Consider the following 22,350-nt stretch of genomic DNA (forward strand, 5'->3'; position numbering starts at 1 on the left):
TGCATCATTTTACAATTTCTTCGGTCTTCCTCATCTGCGATAACAACTCTGACTGCTGTTTAGCATAAAATTGTAATAAAAACACTCTTATTTTGTATCCATAAATTAGTCAATCGCCTTCTCTGTCTGTAATTCTTGTTGTGTGAATTTATTTACGTTATACTTTCAACTACATTATCATTATTACTTTTATTAAAATTATATAGGGAATGAAAAATTAACACCTGTAGAATCATAAGAAGATATATATTCAACAGCATTAATGAAGTAAAAGAAAGAGAGAGAAGAAAAGGTTAATAAATGAATGGCGCGAAGATGCTAATGACAGACAATTCAAAATTAATACGAAAGGGAAGAACATTAAAGGATAACAAATGTGATTTCTATTGTCAATGCAATGTGAGATTCTCGCGTTGAACAGCTGATTCTTTATGAATATAATAGGGGTTAGTTATCTAAGCAGATTGTGTCCGCTTTGAGACCATAAAAAATTAATAATTCTTTGATTGAAATACTCAACAAAAGACATGTGTGAATGCACTGCTGAAGGCTCTTAATGGAGTCCTCATTAATTTATCTGTTTCAATTGACTGAATTTCAATTCAATTAGAAGCTATTATGAAGGCATGCTCTTGAAAAATATTAGAGAAATATTCAATATCTGATCTAATTTATAAAGAATTTGATGCAATAAAATTCCAATTGAAAAAAGTTCTAACAGCACCTACACAATGGAAAGAATTCAATTTAGCTTTTTTCACAAACGATTTTAAGAAGAAAGAAATTGAATAATTTTAATAATGAAAATCACAGCCTACATCATTGCAGGTTCAATCTTTAACACTTCAATTTTAATTTACTCTTTGTCGATACACAAATAACTCATTTCTTTCCATTCTGTACTTTATGTTTTGTGTTAGTAATTAGCCCCGCATCATTATTTGAAATATCGTATAAATAGAACAGATGGAACTCCTTCACACCTTCATAATAATATAACATAACATAAAAGTGTGCATGCACGAAACACCTTTAGCCTCAGCTAATAGCTCTATATACACAAGAGGGAATGAAGAAAAAAAAATCATTAATTTTTTTGTGTTATTGTTAAGCTATGTTCCTTAATGTTACAGTCAATTCTGGTTCTGATGTGAAATTTCACAACTTTTTGTCTATTAGTATTCTCCAGAAAAAAAGAGATATTTTAAATATATTTCGTGGTTGTAATGAACAGACATTATATTCCTCAAAAAAAGCACACAAACAACCAGGAAAGTAGACTAAAAGGCACATTAAAGAAAACGAGTGGATAGAAGAGGCCACAAAATCGTTCATGCATGCAATTAACATTTTTTTTTTGTTAAAATATTCTTTATTCAGATGCGATTTTGCCATATTCAACGACCTCTATTTTACACCACTAGCTCGCCACCTAAATGCGGCTCACATTTACCCGCGCTTCATTCTGTTTGTAAGTTGAACTGTATGGTTCATATCGCATGCATAATTATCTATTTTACTGTTTAGCGAAGCATTTAATTAACCAATTTTTTATGTGTTTCGTATTCGTCACCAAACTTAATTCTCAAGCGACGCTGCCACAATAACTTTTTTTAGCTCATATGTATGGAAAGACGTGAGTAATTCACGAAATTTTTTGGTGTTATAAATCGACTTCATTGTTTTAAAATTATTCAGCTTTTTGGTTTTGTCATTTTGACCATAAAGATCTTGATTAAAAATTGCCTCAACTTTTCGTCAAGACATTAATTCAAATTAGTTGCAGTTGACGGCATGAAAATGCGTCTATAAATCAACCCTCATTATCGCAAACAATCATTCAAACTTGCTTTATTTCGTAGATAATTACCTTCACCGGACGCTCTTCTTAAAAAGGAAATAAAGTTTAATGAACTTACTTACATTTTTTTGTCGCGCAATTTTATATTCTTTCATATATCGCATTCTCGTCCACATGTACATATATATATATATATATAACTTAGTAGATATAAAGGTATATAAATTTTTTTTTTCGTTGAAATGGTAATGAGCATGAATGGCGATATTAAAATGAAGTTGAATTAATTAAAATGCAGTTGAGAAAATGCGACTTAAAAGGATCGATGCGCAAGCAAGTTAATTAAAGTTAAACACAATACTAAGCTGAAGTCGTGTCTTAAACATTTTTTTTATGTCACAGTAGAGCTAATTATTAAACAAGTTTTGGTATAAAATGTAAAAGATTTAATTATTCATTTTACTGGTGACGACGAATGACGATGAATGGTAAATTAATGATTTCAATTAGCTGAACTTTTATGTGTACATTTATAGCTTGGGAATGGAATGTATTTTTTTTGGGTGTGGGAAGGACGTGAAATGTCTACTTATTGACATTTGCTTTTAACGGAAATTTTAGTCAATTTCTCTAACATACCTTTCTACTCAGTCGTTTCTGTAAAATCTGTAATGAGAAATAGAAATGAAAGAAAATTAATTAGTAAATTAAATCAAGAAATTATTTGGTTATGAATATACATAATAAGCAAATTTAATGGTCATAACTTTAATTAAACAGCGTCAGTGCAAAAAATACAGAAGTTGAATGTCTTGATAATTAACCGGACTTGAATAAATTAATTACAAAAATAATCATTTATGATTATTATTTAAGTTAAGGGACTTCATTTAACGCTAATGAGGTCCGCCGATGAATATTGTATGTATGTGGCACCATGGGTTGCAAATATAATCATTTAAATTCTTGCGGTCCTAATTAATGTTTAATTAAAAATTTAAATTTCACTGTCAATAATTGAATTTCACCTTTAAAGGATTTTTAATTAAAATTAAATATATTCACATATGATGATTTATGCAGCATGAGGAACTGCTGTTGATTTCTCTTTTAACTTAATGCTGTTTTTGAAAGTAAAATTCAATTAATTTTTGTAGTAAATTTTCTTTAGAATCTTTTCTCCCCTAAATCACAGGAAGTTTCATGAAATATTTCGCAAAAAATCACATAAAAGAACATCAGATATAGAAAAAAGAGTAAATGAGAAGATTAATGATTCCAATTCAACCACAATAATCTCTTTATAATGACTTAAAAATGCTTAAACTGTAATTAAATCTAGAAGTAATCAATTGAAGGTTTTTTTTCTTTTCTTTTTTAATCATCATCATCATCATTAGCATTAAAGGCAGTCATTATCACTTCCGTAAAGTTTCAATATGGTACTTCTGTGTAGCAATAACAATCTCAATAGATATTGAGAGCGTATAATGCTCAGTAGTTAGTGAATCAAATCAAAGAAGCGGAGGAATCAGCAACAGTAAGAAAAATGTTAGCAAAATAGTTCCATAATTAAGCCATTTATTCTACTAATCGCAAATTACGTACAGTTGAACTATTTTTTAACGAGAAATACTTTTCCCACATGTTATATCTCACAAAAAAAAAAGAATGTAGAATGTAGAGAAGCTCAGAGCATTGAAGAAATTTATTTTTTACCAACTCATCGTCCGAAATCGTTGAGAATCATCGCGCATTTTGCGATAATCAGATCCAATCGACGTTTTGGCTTGTTATCTCTCAATTCTTTTTCATGTTTTTGTTGCTGTTGTTTTCTTTTTATTATTTCAATTTTCAATTTCTCATCTATTGAATCTCATCCTCTTGGTTTTTATGTACCGTATTCTACAGCTCTTTTTTCTGATTGCTCATGCCATGCCATGCTTAAATCTAATGAATCATCATCATTCAATAAATCCCAGATGACTTTATAGAATGTAGAAAAAACACTGAGTAATGCTGGATGTATTGGAATATGTCAAATGAGAGAGAAAGAGATAGTTGTGATGAGCCTCGCAAAACAATAACAAACAAAACAAAAAAAAAATTTCATCCATCGATCTATCTATCGTTAGTAACAAAACAGTTTCAGGTCAATCATCAATATTCGCCAATGCCTTTTTGTCTGTCTGTCAGATTTGTGTTTATTTGAAAGTACACAAATAACAAATTATCCTTCTCATGAGTTCACAAATTGGCTTGCAAAAAGGAAGAAATTTACTTCCAACATATATACGGAAACTCATTGTACATGTGCGATTGTTGTTACGATTTACCATGAGGAAATGCCTCGGAAGAGGGAGAAAAATTTCCAATTCAATTTTTAACAGCAACAAAAACTATTATGTTCATTTTTTTGATTGATGAATGATTGAAAAATAATTAGAATTATGATTTGTAGAAAATTTCCTTTAAAATAATATGCAGAACAATATGTGGAATATGTTGATGGACGGTTCCTGATAAAGACTTGCCAGAATGATGGGTAGAAAATTTTTCAAATTTATAGAAAATGGATGTATACATTTCAGGAAATTAAAATATTTTAATGATAGGAAATAATAATTTTTTTGGAATGTATGCACATATCAATCAACTTTCCTTGCATTAGAAAAATTTCCTGTTTTCAATTAAATATCTACATTGGATGATATAATATTAGACACGAGGACGACTTCCACTTAGAGACAACAAAAAAAATTGTGAATTTAAAATTCAACCACAAGATGAACAAAACATTTGAGAGTCATTGATGATGCATGCAAAGGCATTTCATTGTCCATTGTCCAAAAAATTCAGTTGTATTCATCATGATGATTTTTATTTATCAAGTTTCATCCCCAAACAGTCTCTCTCAAATGCAATGTAGTTGAAGAATTTGTCAATGGGCAATGATGATGATGCGAAAATTGAGAATAGTAAAGAAGAGATGAAAAAAAAAAAATTGAAAATAACAAAAGGCACAGAAGAAAAAAATTCCAAGTCATGTGAGTCGAGATACTCATGCATTTTGATATAAGAGTAACAAGAGAAAGAAAATTAATTTTCTATGACATCATTAGCACTAATGAAGCATTTCAATTTTCTCCCTTTTCAAAAATTCTTGAATGTTTTGTAAATTTCCTATCTCATCTCTTACTCTTCTTATTACTATTCATTTTTAAATCAATCGAGCAAACCAATTTTTAAGTTCCTCATCATACATACATCTCAACATCATCAACACCAACACTTGTTATATTCAACAAACTCAACCTACACAATAAGAAAGAAATTAATTTTTCCAACTACACATATGCATATACAATCAGTCCGTACACACAATGGGATATTTGAGGAATGAGAATTGACAAAATAAAAATTGTTTTATGAAAAGAGTTTAATTGCATTCATTGTGCTGAGCGAACATCATCATCATAAAAAGTTGTGAAGTGATCTTCCTATGTACTCACAAAATATTAGTTAGTCAGCAATCATCCTTCATAACAATCCCTTCTTTTCTAATTTGTGTCTATAATCTCCTCTATTTTGTGTACATATATACGATTGGATTCTGAATAGAGTGAAATTTAATAATGGATTGTTGAGAAATCTTTACTGACACGAATATATATATCACTAAAGGAAACAAGCTTGAGAGAAAGAGAATGAAATAAAATTATCAATTGTCTAAGATGAATTGAGAGAAATCTATGGGATGGAGATGAAAATAGTAAAAAAGGGATATCATTTAATTAAGACTATTATGTTCCATTTTTTGTTCGGTTTCTAATGCACTATTGTGTGTCAATGATGGAATGCAATTAAGTATTTTGTAGATTCCAGATTGTTGAAAAAAATAACCGAAATGCTGATGAGTTTGGATGTTAATTGAATAATTTTAATACGCATCCGGATCCATTCAAATTTGGAAATAAGATTTATTGTAAAAATTCCAGTCAGTAGTTATTTGACAGCTACTGAAACTTAGTTAGTTTCTCATCCAAAAACATTACCACAAAAGTTCAACTCTGCAGCACATTTCATTCTCAATTAAAGACTCATTCAAAATCTAATCCATTCAACTTGTCATGGTGAATCTATACTCCTCTAATTCGTCATTCCCAACTTCATTAATCATTTAATTGTGAACATATAAAAGAATCCCAATCAATTCATTAAATTTTGTTTCTCTATTGTAATTTAATTAAAAAACTCATTGATTGATTTAAAATCCCATTTAAAACAGTTCTCTTAATTCACATCACACCTTTACCACTTAGTTCCTTATTTTATTCTCATTCTCAATTAACCTTTTCTGATTTTCCCTCAATCTCATCAACACTAAAAGCAGCATCAACAATGAAAATGAAGAGAAAGTGAGAGAGAGATGGAAAGAGAAAAGTTCCTTCTTCTTTTTTATACTATTCGTCTCAATATGATTGCCATTTGGATGAAGTATTTCTATCATCTCACTCACTCCATAACATCTCGTCGACATTCCCAGACTCATTAAAAAACTTTTTGTGTCTCCGTAATGTCATGTGTCATCGTGTTTCCACTCAATCTTCTACTCATTATTGTCGATGTTTTTGTTGTTGCTTTTTTTTGCTACTAGCTTGCTGCTCAGATAGGGGGGATGAGATAGAATGTGAAAACGAGGAACTGAAGGAGATGATGAGAGTTAGGAATGAAGTAACCAACGAATTGTCTCGTTGAATGTAAAGACGATTTTTTTTTTGTTATTTGGAAGAATTAAGTGGTTTGTCTGGCTTGATGTCTGTTTCATTTTGAGCTTTTAATTCTTAAACATGTTCGTCCAGAAGTGGATTCTTACACCTCAAGTTAGTTACCAAACTGCAACTCAGTTTGTAAGAAAAAAGCTACAAAAATCGATTCACAATGTATTCCTTCAGCAATAAAAAAGGAAGAAGGAAGAAGAAATAGAACAAGAATTTCCATCTAATGCGATTTTGTCGATATTGGAAGAGCAACCTGGGAGTGAGAAAAAGGAAAAAAAAGGGGAGAAAGGCTTTACGTGTTGATTATCTGTTGGCATTAATGCAAGGGAGGAAAAAAATAAGAGATTGTGGTAGACAAAGAGGAACTAAGTGGAGAAATGTGTGGAATCATTAAAATAGAATTTAAGTATGAAACAAAAAATCCAATTAAGAATTTTCTTCTTTCAGCTCACACAATTCGAATTGAATTAAAAAGCGTTTATGTGTCGAGAGGCGCATAAATTTTCGGTAATTGCTTTAAACTTCTTCTCTTGCCTTCATGCTTGTCGATGGCATGCTGAGAAGTAAATTTATATTTATATACATATATCGTGTGGAATTATGGAATACTGCTGACATTCCAAGCTCTAAGCTTCTTGTAGCTGTTGTTGCTTCTGCTGCTGTTAGAAGTGCATTTTAATTATCCAAATAGAATATTAGGAAGAAGATTATTAACATTTTTATGGATTTTGTTTCATTTATATCTTCGTGATACATTTTATGTGTAATTAAATTATGAATAAATTTGGTATTAAAATTTTTTAATGAGCTTAGTGTCGTGTATGTTGAAAAATGCTCCTTTTACGAGAGTAAAATTAATGATTATGCATCTTAATGTCATCTCCTCTCGAAATTAATTAAAAAATCTCAATTAGCTTGAGGTAATTGCCATGAAATAGCGACGCCTGTATATACTAACTATTATGGTCAATTTCAGACAGAAATGCATATAATCCTCACCAATAAAGGCCAACAATCGTATCAAAAATCCGTTAAAAGTCAAATATTCAAGGACTAAAGGAAACGATGGATCAACAAAAAAATATTATTGACATCTGGGGTTAAAGAAAGTCATGAAAGGAGGATAAAAATCTGTCATAAATGCATTTCAATCATATTTTATGACAGGAACAGAACGCATCAACAAGCATGCATCATAATGGATATAATTTGATTTTTTTATGAACTCATACCTGAACAATAAAAGGGAAACAACACAATTCAATTTAATTAAGGTAAATACATTATCTTTTAACATCATTTTAAGGCTTTTTATTGACCAAAAAATGCTCTGGCTCACAAATACATCCTCATCGGCTCTTGCAAACAAAACATAATTAAAGAAACCTGTAGATACATTCTGAAAATGTATAATGAATTTACTCATTATATTCTACATAAATCCCCAACCAACAGTGCGGCAATGATGCCTAGAAAAGAACACAGGAGAGTAAGAACAAACCAAGAATATACAGAGCAGAGTGAGAGAAGTAAGAAATGAAAAGACAAAGTCTGTATGGCCATAGAGTTTTAACAAAAGGCAGGATATTTACAGATAAGAGACATACTCATACACACATAAAATGTTGAGGCAAAAAGCAATAAAATAAGAGAAAAACCGGTTTTTATGGTCATTCTTGCCTTCACCATCACTTCTTCTTATTCTTTCTTCATTTCGTTCTCCTTACTTCTTTCTTTTTATTATTTGTTATTTGTTTTCACAATTCTCATCTCATTTTAAAAATCGATTTAGTGCTCTTGTTGCTGATTGTGTGTATTATGAATGTTGGAAACGGATAAGTGATTGACTAAATATTGGTCGATGATTCTCTGTAATAATATCATTATGGTTGTAACATTGGATTTTAAAGTCGTATATAATATTGTTTGTGGTTACTTAAGGTGCTGTTTCAAGGTAAATTTGAATTTTTTCTTATTAAGAATATGTTAACTCTAATGTCCATATTCAGTCAGTCGGATGGTTTTCTAAGAATAATTAGCAGATTAGGAACGAATGATAGATTAGTCCAATTTGACCGACAGAGGTAGAAACTTTAATGACTAGTGTGTGTGTATATTGTAAGTCACTGATACCTTAATTATCCCAGCACTCAAAATGCGAAACCCTTAAATTAAATTTTCAAACGCTATTTTTTTATTTCTTGTAAATACTATACTGTACTCTAACATCTGATTCCTTTCTACCTGCGGTAATTTTCTACTCAAACTCTCCCCTTCTGATCTCTTTTTAATCTCCTTTCATTTCATTTCTTTTTCTACTTTCAAGAGTCCATTATGCGGGCGCAATTTTGAGGAAAGGCCATCATTAAATTGTTGTGTGCGATCTCGTTTTCTTCATTTAATTGTCTGACATTTGTATGTCCATGTTATTTTTCTTCTTCTTCTTTTCTTTTTATGTGCAGCGCTTATTCACGAACGAGAGATGTATCTTGAGGTAAACTTTTTTAAAATATAAAAAGATTTCTTTTCCCTAACAATTTAATCGTTCTGTGAGATTTTTTTTTCTCCCCTTTGATTTTGTTTCCCTTCGCTCAACATTTTATTTTCAAATGAAGACATTCAGCATGGAAAAAGTAAGAAGAACAAGTGGTGTAGCGTGGTAGGGGGAGAAAAATTACACGATTCGTTTTTTGTTTTGTGCCCGCAAGACACTCGAAGATTAGCATAAGACGATTTGTTCTTCTTTTTTTTTTGCTCCTGACCAATTCTTGAGACATTTAAATCTAATTTTCTTGGCTTTCAGCTCTGAATGAATTTTCTTTTCTTTTGCTGAAGTTAAATGTGAATGTGAATTTGTTTGAATGAAATAAAAAATGAGAAGTGACACAGGGGTGGATGCTGTTAATTTGTAATTTGTATTATGAGAGTCATAAATGTTGGCACACTCTCAATACATGAGTTATTAAAGTAAAGAAACATGAAAGATATAATCATTGGAAACACGCAAGAGCATGTTAAATATCTTACAACGTAATAAACTTGTTCTCATTTGTTCATGTGGTTTACCGTGATTAGAAATTAAAAATTTCAAAAACATAAGTTACCAAATCCTCAAAAAAATTTGTCTAATCCATAAGAAGGAGGATGAACGATAAGAAGAATAACAATAAGACCGTAAACATAGTGAAATGTAAAATGGTTCAGAACAATCAAGATTACCTCGAAATATTTTTATTCCTTTTCTTCTCATTTTAGTTTTTTATTTGAAAAAAGAGTTTAAGCCTTCCTTTGTACAGTGTGTGTTTGTTTGGTCTCATTTTGCTTTATATTTCTTTATTTTCTGTTATGCTCTCATAATTTTTACACTATAATCCTCCTTCATATCGCATGAAAATGTTTACAAAATATTTTCTTCTGTAACTGTAAAGAAATCTCGTAAATCTCCCTTGAGGCACTAAAGAAACTACACTAGCACTTTTGTGTGTAGCTTTGAGAAGCGACAAAAAAATATTTTTTAGTGTTTCTTTTTTTCTCTCCTTTATGTCATATATATTTTTAGTGTCGCACAAATCTCAAATTATGAAACAAAAGATGTAAAAAAATTTTCATTCCAGATGAGGCAGGACGAAGCATTTATCGCTCACTTGCTGTGTGCTTCCACTGCTGTTTGTCGTTATAAAGGAAAAAGGAACAAAATAACAAAAATCTTTCATGAATCCTTCCCCAATGTGCAATATTTTCGCGGTCGCAAAACTGTTTTGCGTGTGTCACATTTTCTTATGATGACAACGAAATATAAATATTCTGTGTACCGTTGGCTTGGCTGCATGGTGGAAAATTATTCCATATACAAATAGTGGTTGGAGAAATGTTTGTGAAAAAATTAATGAAATGAAAACTTTTCAGTGTACATAAAATGGAGAATTTCTTCTTATGACATATTTTGCTGCTAACTGTGATTTTTCTGGGTATATCCAATGAGGGTGAGGTATCTCATTAAGTCATTATGTATGAATATGATTCCATTAATTTGCTTGATTTTGAAAACAAGTCTTTCGACCAGCACAAAAGTACGTTTTTCATTGATTTAATTCATATTGTTTGCCATGTGGCAGTCAGGTTAACGAAATGTGGCAGCTATATAAACTCTATGTGGCAGCCTAACGGATCCCAATAAACAGCTTTCTTCCAAAGGATTATTTCTTCTAACGTTTTTCAGGATTTCCTCAAGAAATTCTCAACAAAAGACAGCAACAAAAAAATTTAATGAAAAGACATTTTCAAAGAAGAAAGAAAATGATTTTCCCATCTTAAGACGCGAGATTAGGCTTCTAAAATTTAATTAATATGAAACAATTTCATAAAAGTATCAATTAACATGAAAAATTAGGAATTTTCTAATTATCGTGCTTCATAAATCAAATATTTTACCTATACGAACAAATAATGGCAATTAATTAAACGTACTTATAAATCATCATGGCACATCTCTCTTGTTTCTTTCATATTTCTTTCAAAAGGTTTTCAATTTTATTATTAATAATATATTATATTATATACATAAACAAAAAAAGAAATATGTTTCATTAATAAAGTAGTTTAATATTTCATAATAAATTAATTTTCCTCCCTCCTTTTTTTCATCATTCCTTTCCTTTCTAAATTCATAAGCAGCCCCGTAATTTATATGAAAACAATCTAGACATTAAATGATTCATTAAAAATTGCTCAATATTTCTTCTCCACATTCACCCACACCTCTTAACGAAGGATCTTTCCTCTCTCATTTCATTTTTGCTGTTGTGTGTTTTCTAATTTCTGAAAGCCTTCAAAAAATGCCTTTTATTAATTTTCTTGATTTATGTTTTCTTCTAAAGAAAAAAAAACTTCCCTTATGACATTGAAAGCTCTCATTCTCTTTTTCTGTGAATGTGTTTCTAGAGCTATGCTTGAACTATGACTGAAAATGGGGTGTATTGGGATTTAGAGCGCATTTTTAAGAACGTATTATGAACGGCTAAGCGAGCAAAGGTGATAATGATGGTTCTTATCACTAGGCATATTCCTAGTCAAGTAATCCTATCTACTCTAGATAATTAAAGGCAATAGTTCAACTTAAATGAACGCATAACCAATAAATTAGATTAGATCTACCATTTGAGTAGCTATTAAACTCTGCTCAAGAATTTTGTGTATTAGAGAAGCTATCAGGACAGATATCAGAAAGGTCTTAAACCAACTCATCAAGTTGATACTTTAAAACCACAAATGAAGAAATAATTTTAACCAAAATGTATCCCTAAACTGCATTCTCTCCAAGGAGAAATGTTGAAAAACTTGTGAAAAGAGTGAATGTTTATATGCACGGGTCGAAGTGTATGTACACAGAATATACAACTTTAAGAATAGGTGTGAGTTGAGAAAGAAATTAACAAATAATAATATTTCTTAGGGAAAAGGAAAGAAAAGCTCAGCAGTAGGCAGGAAGGAGCATCAACAAGCCTCCCTCATCTCTCTTACTCTGTTCTTTTAATTTCATCATCTTAAAAACAGCTCATATACACACTTGTTCATTTTCTTATTAAAAAATTTTGAAATTTTAATTAAATAATTTTCAACTTTGAAGCCTCAAGCTGTTGTGTAGTCAAATACAGAAAGAAAGGAGAAGAAGAAGTGAACGGAGCAAAACTGGTGGAGTCGAGGAGACTTTTTGCAGCTTTCTTCCTTTTGGCATGCCATAGCATGGTAGTCAAATGATGGAAAATTAATTTTTCTTCTCTTTGTTTTATTTTTCTTTTTTTGGGGCCCAAAATCATTCTTATTATTGAATTATTTTTTTCGTACTAACTTGATGTCAACTTTTTTCATTTGACCTATGTCTGTGTGTGTTTGTGCAAAAATTGGATCATTAAGGTCAAGTTATTCATTGAACCATAACACATCCACGTGATGCCTTCAATTAATTTTAATTGCATTTCTTTCAATGAGAAAAATAAATTCTTTTGGGTCTTTTAAGTTCTCAAAAATTGTTGCTCCTCCATCTACATCTTCCCCATCTTATTTCATCTCGTACTTGACAGACAGATTATTATTTGAACGAAAAGCACGCAAAAGAAAAGACAGAGCTGAGTTTTTAACTATTTTAGATCTTTTGTTATTTAGGTCAAGAACAGCATATTGTAATATGCTCGATAATAACTCAAAATATCACCAGAATGTCAACTAGACCCAACACTGCCTTTTGTTTTTCCTTTTCCACGATTTTCATTTGAAAAATTCATTGAAAAATTTTTCGGACATTTTCTTCCTCAATTTATATTCTTATTTTTTCCTTATGACGAAGCATGACTAATAAGCTATCGCGTTCACTCATTCGCACATAATACAAGCTGAAATAATTAATTTATTAATTAATTAAATTTTTCTCTCTATGAATTTCGTGGTGAATGCAGAGTTGGAGGAAGCTTTTTAATGCTGTGGATGTAGATGTGCAAACTATTATTTTTTGATTTACTGTTATTAATTATTGCAGACAATTCAAGTAAATAATCTACATCGAATGCAATTCAGTTATCTCAATCAATTACATCAACTCTGAATTAAGCTTAATAAAATAAATTAATTAATATGTTTCGACTCGTTTTAATTAATCTCAATCTAATCAATTTATTTCATTTCTTAATTAGTTTGAGTTTCAAACAACTGATTTAATAGTGATTTCATTTTAATTAATAGGAAACTGTAGACTAGTGCAGTTGAGAGAGAAAATCATCTGTAGCTTATAATAGATGCATAGATGCTTTGCTTGAACTTTCTTGAATAATGGAAGTTTGTATCTTTATTCATACTGAACATTAAACATTATAATACCGCATATAAATCCTCATTAAACGTCGTTCACAGATACGACTAATAATGATTGAAAATTGTGAATCAATTATATCAATTAGGCTGCTCGAATTCAAAGGAACAATAACAATTATTATCGAATTACTGAAAATTTATTCAGTGTGAAATAATTTAGTATTTTTGCAATACTTCCTATAAAAAAAAGAATCTAGAATTTCATATTTCTGCTTCATTATAGTAATTAGCATTACTATTGACTACCGGCAGTTTCAGACACATAATAAATTAATTAGAAAATTGAAAAAATATAACTCTAATTGTGAAAATATGAATTTTAATCTCATTTGTTATTTCCCTTCTATTATTGTATGCTCAAAATTTAATTCCCTAATTGCCTCATTTTTATTTTTCATAAAATTCATTTCATTCATTTTTCCCTTCGAACAAAAAAAAAATTACACAAAAAATCCTCTTCTTTTCCCTCATCAATAAAAGTAATTAATATCGAATTACAACATATACTCAGCCATCACCATCATCAAGCTTCATCGTCTTCGCTAGGCAACAATAAATAATTATATCAAAAATAACAGCATACAATGCTGCCAAAGTCAGCCGGTCTGATACATAAATGTAAAAAAGACAGAGAGAGAAAGAAAGAGAGAAAACGAGGAAGAGAGTAAGGAAGATGGAGAGATTGATTTTCATGTGAAACACTTAGCACAAACGCTTCTGGGCTAGTTAATTAGCAATGAAATTCATTAAATTAATTGAAGATTAGTAAGTGTATGTGCTGTGAGGCAGAAACCGACACCATCAGTGTTTTATGCTTCTCATTCTTCTCGTTTATGCAAAAAAAATTGTAATCTCGCTAATAGAAAAAAACGAAATAGAGAGGAATAGACGAGAATAAAGAATCGTGAATGAAATGGAATAAGCAGCGTACTAAAAATCTCGAATTACATGTCTTAACGCACTAACATAAGTGTAGGCACATGGCTATGATTTGATGACTTAATCACTTCTTTTTGGTGTGCCATTAATATGTATAGAATAGTGCCCATACGGCTTTAGAATATATTAAATGTAGATTTAACGAAATTCATTTTTGGTAAGCTTCTCTGAGGTAGGTTTATGAATAATTATTGCAGATTTCTCGACTACTTGTGAGTCGAATTTCTCAGTAGAGATTATTCCTGTGAATTTCCTGCTCAACAACCGCAATCCGCTTCGCTCAATTAATTTTACTAATTTTTTACGAACACCCAGGCTCAAAATATAACTTCTCCGCCCACGAAATTCTTACTCAAAGTTATTGACCTTGCATTGATTTTTTATTTACTTTTCTATTTTCTATGACACAAAAAAATCACTTCTCCCCATTTTGCGTAGACATTTTTATTTTGATTGGATTAAGAAGCACTACAAATGCTGTTAAAAATTCACATTCTCTCGCATGTTTAAGCATATGCGTTAGTGACAGGTGGAATAATCTACAAGAGTCAAAATTAATTTAATATATGACTGTGTATCGCCCACTCGATTACTATTTTTTTTTGTGAGTGGCATGCACAAGAAAGTGAAATAAAGCAGCAAAAAACAAAAAAGTTGAAGTCAGTTTGATGGCCAAAATAGAAATGGTCAAGATTATATACATACATACATATTTCCACCCATATTATTATATAGTAGTGATGGAAATAAAGCAAGTAAAAGAAGAACAAAAAAATGGAAGAGGGTGGCGGCGGTTGTATAAAAATTTTATTAATTTAAGTGCTACTTAAGATAATTGAAATGTATGACGTACAAGTTTCCATCTTCTCTTCTTCCTTAATCATTTTTATTATTTTTCCATAAAAAAAAAACCGAATGATGATGAGGTAAGAAATTTGTAAGATGGGAAATTAAGGAAGAAGAATTGTGAGATTGAATTGAAGTGATTACAATTTACTCTCCATTCAGATTTACGAGGAATTTTCTTATATCTTTAAGAATAATTGAAATTGAAAATTGCATTTTATGGAAATTTACTGCTCTGAGTTGACTTTTCTGTGCTATGGAAAACTTTATCTCATCTCGATTGTACAAAATTCGAGGAAAACTTTTGTCACGTTGACTGTTTCAGTTTAGTTCCAAATCTTTATATATTTGAATGAGTTTATGGGATGACTGTATATTTAGGTCAATAGAAGATCAATCACATTTATGGGTCTATGAATAAAGCAACAAGAATGTGACTGATGTATGCAGCATGCATGAAACATGAGACTAACGCACATAGCATTATTAATTAACCAATGCAATTTTATTAATGATCATGAATGAAATTAAATTTCTTTCTTAATTAATAAACGAATGTTACAAATATTTCCCTTACTTTAACATTACAACGCGAAATACATTCAATTTCATTCTCATGCTTCTCATTTTCTTTGCATTTGTTTTAATTAAAAATTAAAATCCAATTAGATGAAATTAAAAAAAAGGAAGAAGAAATAAAAATTACAAAGCATGTTCGCTAATTAAACCTCTTTATGTAATTCCTCTCCATCTCCCTTTCTCTCATTTAGATGAGATATGTATGTATAGAAATAATTGTAATAACATATTAAGCTGCATTGACAGTCATTAAAAGTTTTTGAATTAATGTCGCATGGCAACACTAATTAATTAGTTTGTATGAAATTGCAGAGAACAGTTTTTTTCGTATATAAGAGCTTTCAATGTGGGAAATTAAATCCGAAAGCGTTGAGAGATGGGCAGAGTAATTAGTTTGACTTTAAATGATGATAAAAGCTTATTAGTTTGTTCAATAATAAATTTCAGCTCATTATAAAGTTATCAAAATTCGTTAGCGATGGATTCGCAAATATTTTCGCAAGGTTCGATTAATTTGTGTCTATTCAAACTCAATTTACATTCATAATTATTAACAAACAAGAAATAAATTAGGAAGGAATTTCTTAATCCTCACAAATGAATATTTCTTAATTGATCATTAATTCTTTATGCAAAGTTATATTCTCACATCTAAATTTAGTGACAAATCTATTAATGACATTATCATGTTAAATCACCACATAAACTCTCGTCCACGCACGGTCATAAATATCAACATCGTTTCTCAATTTAATAACATCAGAAATGATTCTTTTTTTGTGTTTGTATGAACACTGCCGACAATTTTCTTCTTCTGACTCATTCTATTTCTCGTTCATCATTTTTATAACTTAATTCCCCACTAAAAACAACGACAACAAGTCATTGCCGCATGTCGTTCTCGTCAGCAATCACATCTCGTATCTTTCTCATATTAATGAATGACTATATGATGGCAACAGCGAGAATCTATCAAAATATTTTTTTAAAAGATTTTTTTTCCTCAACAAATCTCATTAAAACGTTCGTTTCAGCGATTAGTACTAATTACCATGATGTCTTAAGCACCGTGTGGCAATAAATTAGACAGTGGCATATAAAAAGAAGACGAATTTCTCTCCCGTACATTATTTTTCACACAATTTCCTTTTTCTTCTTTTTATTTCAATTTTTCCTCAACTGTATGTATTGATGATGTAGATATATACACACATGTCTGTCCGTGAGATTATTTCTGACTATGTATGAACACAAGTAATGAAAGAGAAGAAATTATAAAGATATAAATGATGCTAAATGTCGTCAATCTCGACAATTCTAAATATAAAGATGGAAAAATGAATGAAAAAATTGGAAATTTAAAAGAAGAAGTAGGAGATGTCGCAAGCCAAGTGGATACGAGACAAACAAAAATGTGAAGAAATTTGAAAATTTTTATGTGGAAAAATTATAGGTACAGTTGCTTGCTGCCAATTTTACTACACATTAACATTGCTAATGAAATTCAGAAAATTTAAACTTTTCAGCATATAAATCTGCTATTCATTTTATTATAGCATTTAAAAATTTAAATGTCTTGACTTTAACTTAATTTTCATTCAACCTTCAAACACAATTAAATTTCATCATAAACAAAAATGAGGAAAAGTTGCTCATTTAATTTCCTTCTTTGTAGTTCCTCACAGAACAATTCAAAATTTTCTCTCTTACATCTTCTGTCTACATCTTTAAAATTTAATTGCGTTATTGAAATGTTTCTGTCATTTTAGAAAATTTTCCATTCATTGTCCATTTCCATTTCTCAATGTTACTTTTTGCATCTCCCAAAAATGCAATTTTGTGCTTTGATGAAAGGATTTCATTTTCAATTTTTTGGATTCTCTCCTTTTTTTGCTCCACAAACTTTTTACAATTCGTAAGAGTGGTCAAATAATAAAATTGGGAAAATGAAAAAGAGAATATCCTAAAATGAATTTTAATAGATTTGCTTGCTGAATGATATAAAATGGAATTGTCTGAAACAAGACTATATAGACTAATTTTTCTAGATCGTATTAAAATTGAGGTTTGAGCAGCTTTGCAATATCGATAAACTCTCATAAATTTAGTCTAGCTATGACTAGTTGCACAAAGCAATAAGTCAAAAAATATATTAAGCACCAAAATATCCGATGCTGTTTCACCTCGTACATAAGCAATTCTCCTTTCATCCCCTTATTTACAACATTTGTTTGGCAGTCTCAATGGCAAAAAATCCATTCTCACGTTTCTTCTGTTATTGGGTATTTAGTGGATTAATTAAATTTCTGTTTTATTTTCTTCTCTTTTTCGCGTACATCTCACTCATTCTCAAGAAGGTATTTCCCTTCTCTTCCTTATTGCAAGACGTGAAATTAAAAGACCTGGCAGTACCACCCTGTTTAACCTTTCCTTTTCATTTAATTTCCCTTCATCGTTCCCTCTGTCTCTGAATTTCTTCCTCCTTTGTTCCTCTTGTTCTTTTTTATATCGTCATCATATATCCAGAGACGATAGAAGTAAGTAAGACTAGCTAGCTATAAATGGAAAGTAAATGAATAACATTACGAGAGACAGAGAGAGAGAGCAAGAGTAGAATGAGTAAAAGAGAATAATTCTAATTAATTTCTATGTTATTTTCGAGTTGTTAATATAGAAAAGGTGAAATTAAGGAAAACGAGCCAAATATGAAAGGCAGCGTGGAGGGTATGCGAGACGATAATGGTGATGTGATGGTGTTATGGATAGCAAATGACTCCCTTATTTTAGACACAAAATGAGAATGAAGAGAGAACCTTTAAAATTTTCAATTGGAATGAGTAATTTCTTCAGATGAAGGCAAAAAGCACCCACCAAAAAGTACATGAAATACAACAAAAACAACAACAATGGTTGGGGGTTAAACAATAAAAGGCAGCAACAGCAGTAGCAATAGAGAAGACTTTTTCATCAAGGAGGTAAAGAAAGGATTTAAAGGTAAGAAACAAGGAAAATGATTAATTAAAAATTAAATTAATTTTTGTGTTGTTATCTTGCCGTAAGGTTATTTCTTCTCTCTCTTTTGCTTTGTGTACAAAATAAGAAGTTTGTAGGTGGATTAATGTAGGAAGGTTATTGTAACGCATTTAATTAAAAATGCTCTAGGAAACTAATTTTCATGGGACAGTGGACTTAAACTACATTTTATTTTAATTAAGCTGCTTTGAAGTTGCTATTTTGATATGAATGTCAAGATCAAATTTCTACTTCTCAAAAAGTCAAAGATATCAAGCTAAAAGTTGCTAAAAAGAGCATCCATTAGGCCTGACCTACCGACAATAAGACAAAAGACACTTGTACCAAAAAGAGTTAAGTATCATGCAATGAATGTAAATAGATATCTTCAGAAAATTTCCTTACTACCCTCAGTAACAAATGTTGTTGATATAAAGAATATGACGAAGGTTCGTAAATTGATTCTCGAATCCTGTTGTTGTTCATGAAAGTTTTTAATTCAAAAATATTTTTGGTAATTCTTTTATAAAGTATAAGGAGAATTTTAATTACTAAATGGGTCAATGAGCATTTCACAATCATTGATGCAATTAAAATTTAGACTTTTTGTTGAGAAAACAACTGGAAATGATAAATACAAGTAAGTTTGTATGTCTATGTATGTATTCATACCCAAAACACATTTCCATGGAGTCGAATTTAAAATCTACAGAAGAGAAGGAAAAAAAGGAATGAAAATTCTCATAAATATTTCTAATGGGGTCGATCAATTACAAAAATACAGTCACGGCATTCTATTTCAAGCTGAATAGAATTTTATCCTTAATTTACCTTCCCTCTTTGCTCCAGGGTCAAAAAATTTCTCTTCCTTATGTGTACGCACAATACAGCACATAAGAGAAAAAATAATGGAAGAATTCTTTACAATTACATCGTAATTGAATAGAGATAGAGGATTGTATAGGATTTTTTTCTACCTGAGTTTGCCATTGTGCTTGCAGTACACAACATCAAAAGATCGAAAAAATAATTAATTTTTTTTTTTGCGTACAAAAATTTCATGGGATACTTTTGAGGGAAATTATTTTGTTGTGCGTCTCCTCTTTCCAACATTTCTATCAATTCCATTCTCTAAGGGTAGATCGAATTATTGAAGAAAAAAATATTAGAAAGTTCTTATTGTGTTTATGCTATAATTATTGGAGATTAGTCTGAAGTGCCTATTTCAAAAAATTGAACATGGATTTAAAGTATTAGGTTTGCTTTCTTGGGAATCGTTTGTGTGGGAGATTCTACTTATTAATGACATTATTACAGGAATGAAATATTGTTTAATTAATTTATTGAATGGGATTCAGACTTTACTCTGGTTTAATGATATTTTCTAAGAATAATGTCATGTAATCATCAGCCACGAAGCAGTATAATTAATTTATTCTTAATTTGCTATTAACCCAGTCAACACACGTTTAAGTGATGACCCTGATTTGATCCAAACTTTTTTGTGGCAATCACTTGACAGTTACATGGAAGCCACTACCAAGTGAACTCTGCTTTGATCAAAATTCAGAGCTGATGGTTGACAAGCAAAGAGACCGCCATCAGGTACCGTAGTGCTACAATAAACTTTGATTCTAATAAAGCAGTGTGGATACCGTTACAAAGACAAAATTTCAATGTGTGTCAATCGGGTTAGTTTTAAGAATCTAGGGTAATTCATATTAAAGATACAAAATAATAAGCCATAATTGAGTAACAACATTAGTACCATAAAGCACTTAAATATCATAATTATCAAATAAAATATCAAAGAGTCTGCTCGGCCAGTAAAAAAAAGTTGTCAGTATTAAAAGAAAACATTACAAAGTTAAATAAGCAACAGAGAAGGAATAAAAATTACAAATTGCCTTATGGTTATGAAATGTTCAAATAAATCCTCGATTTAACTTATAAACAAATGTATTAAGAATTTACTTCTTCCACAAAGCAGCATGAAGAAAAAAATGATTCCTTTTTTTCTCTTTTCATATTACACGATTGAATAAATCTCAATTAAATTATTACTGCATAATTTTTTCTCTTTCATATTCCCACGAGGCTCTCAATTTCAATTTCAATTATCAATAACCGCACAATCAATTCACTTCCTCACACTTTCTTTTGCTTTGTGCTGTTGTAAACTTTGTATTGCGAATAAAAAAGACCTTAAGAGGAAGAAAAAAATATTATTTATCATAAAAAAGAGAGCAAAAGCAAGGAAAGAATTTATGTTGAAGAAGTGAAGAAGGTGGGGACGAAGGAGGGAGACAAAGAAGGAGAGAGAAAAAAAATCATAACAATTACAGCAATTCCCTGTCGTCATAAATCTTTAACAGGTTTCACGGTACACACATATCCATATTTTTGCACAATTAAATGAAATATTTAGCAATTTGCGCTGGAAGATTTATGGCATGTGTGTTGTTGCTGTTGCTTTAATATTACTTATTATGAAAATATACAAACACATATAAAAACGCGTTTATGTGTGTGTTTGTTGGTATTTATGAAATAATGCTGTGAAGGAGATTCCTGAAGGGAATCAAAAAAAAATGATAGTTAAGTAGGTGGATATATCGGATGGTGGCAATTATTTATTATCGCAAATTGCAGCTGACTTTTTTTCATCATCTTCTGCCACTTCCTCATTCCATTCTTTCATATTCGACAATTGTTATCATGTTCCTACAATAATTGGATCTCATCAACTCATTCCACGTTTATTAAATTAAATGCCTGCGACATGTAATTCGTGGGACCACATTTTGTGTTAATAATTTTAATTTTCAAGGCACACGAGTTCTTAAATATGTTTAAAAACTTCTCAGAGCACCCACCCTTTGGAGGATTAGTCTACGTCAACTTATCTATAGAAAATTAACCGCCTTTCTTAAGTAATTTTCTCCGTTTACAGCAATTTTTCTTCCTTAAAAATTTACTACCTCAGTAATTGACATTGGCATTATTACTGTCATTATTATTCCCTATCATCTACTTATTATTCTCTTACATCTCACGAGGATGAATAATGAATTTATGAATCGTTTTTATTAACGTTTAACATTCACATGTGACAAAACTAATTACGTTAACTTGCCATGCCTACAATTATTTTTCATTTTTTCATACAATGTAAATGCTATGTTGCCAGTCACATAAAGTCAGGATGTTTTTATGTTGAAGCATGTATTACATCGTGACTTTTGAAATGTTTAAAATGATATGTTTTGTTATCAGGAATTAAAAGCTTAATTGATTGGTTTTAAGGCAACATTGTTGCTGTGTATTTTTTTTTCAATTCACGATAAATGTCAGTACTGATTGGAATGTGCTTAACATCTTTAATTCTAGTATTTAATACTTTACAATTACCTTAATGAATCGAAGGGTCAGAAGAAGTCGCAGGTGCTGCCAATGCATATATTATTCAGTACCAGATGTTTCATTAATTTGCAAGATGCTACCATTAATAAATTTGATTAAGTTTGA

General features: G+C 30.4%; 1 protein-coding gene across 2 annotated transcripts in view; it reads right to left on the minus strand.

The window, feature by feature from the left end:
* The window catches only part of LOC139089392 (LIM domain transcription factor LMO4), a 50,426-nt gene that overhangs the window by 18,577 nt on the left and 9,499 nt on the right, over window positions 1-22,350 (minus strand). For both annotated transcript variants that reach the window (XM_070638927.1, XM_070638926.1), the window contains exon 3: window positions 2,441-2,467. The gene's annotated coding sequence lies outside the window, so the exon portion shown is untranslated. The remainder of the gene's footprint in view (window positions 1-2,440; window positions 2,468-22,350) is intronic.

This window comes from Chironomus tepperi, unplaced genomic scaffold (assembly GCF_022539635.2).
Source record: "Chironomus tepperi strain 1889 unplaced genomic scaffold, CSIRO-AGI_Ctep_v1 contig_177, whole genome shotgun sequence".
Lineage (NCBI taxonomy): Eukaryota > Metazoa > Arthropoda > Insecta > Diptera > Chironomidae > Chironomus > Chironomus tepperi.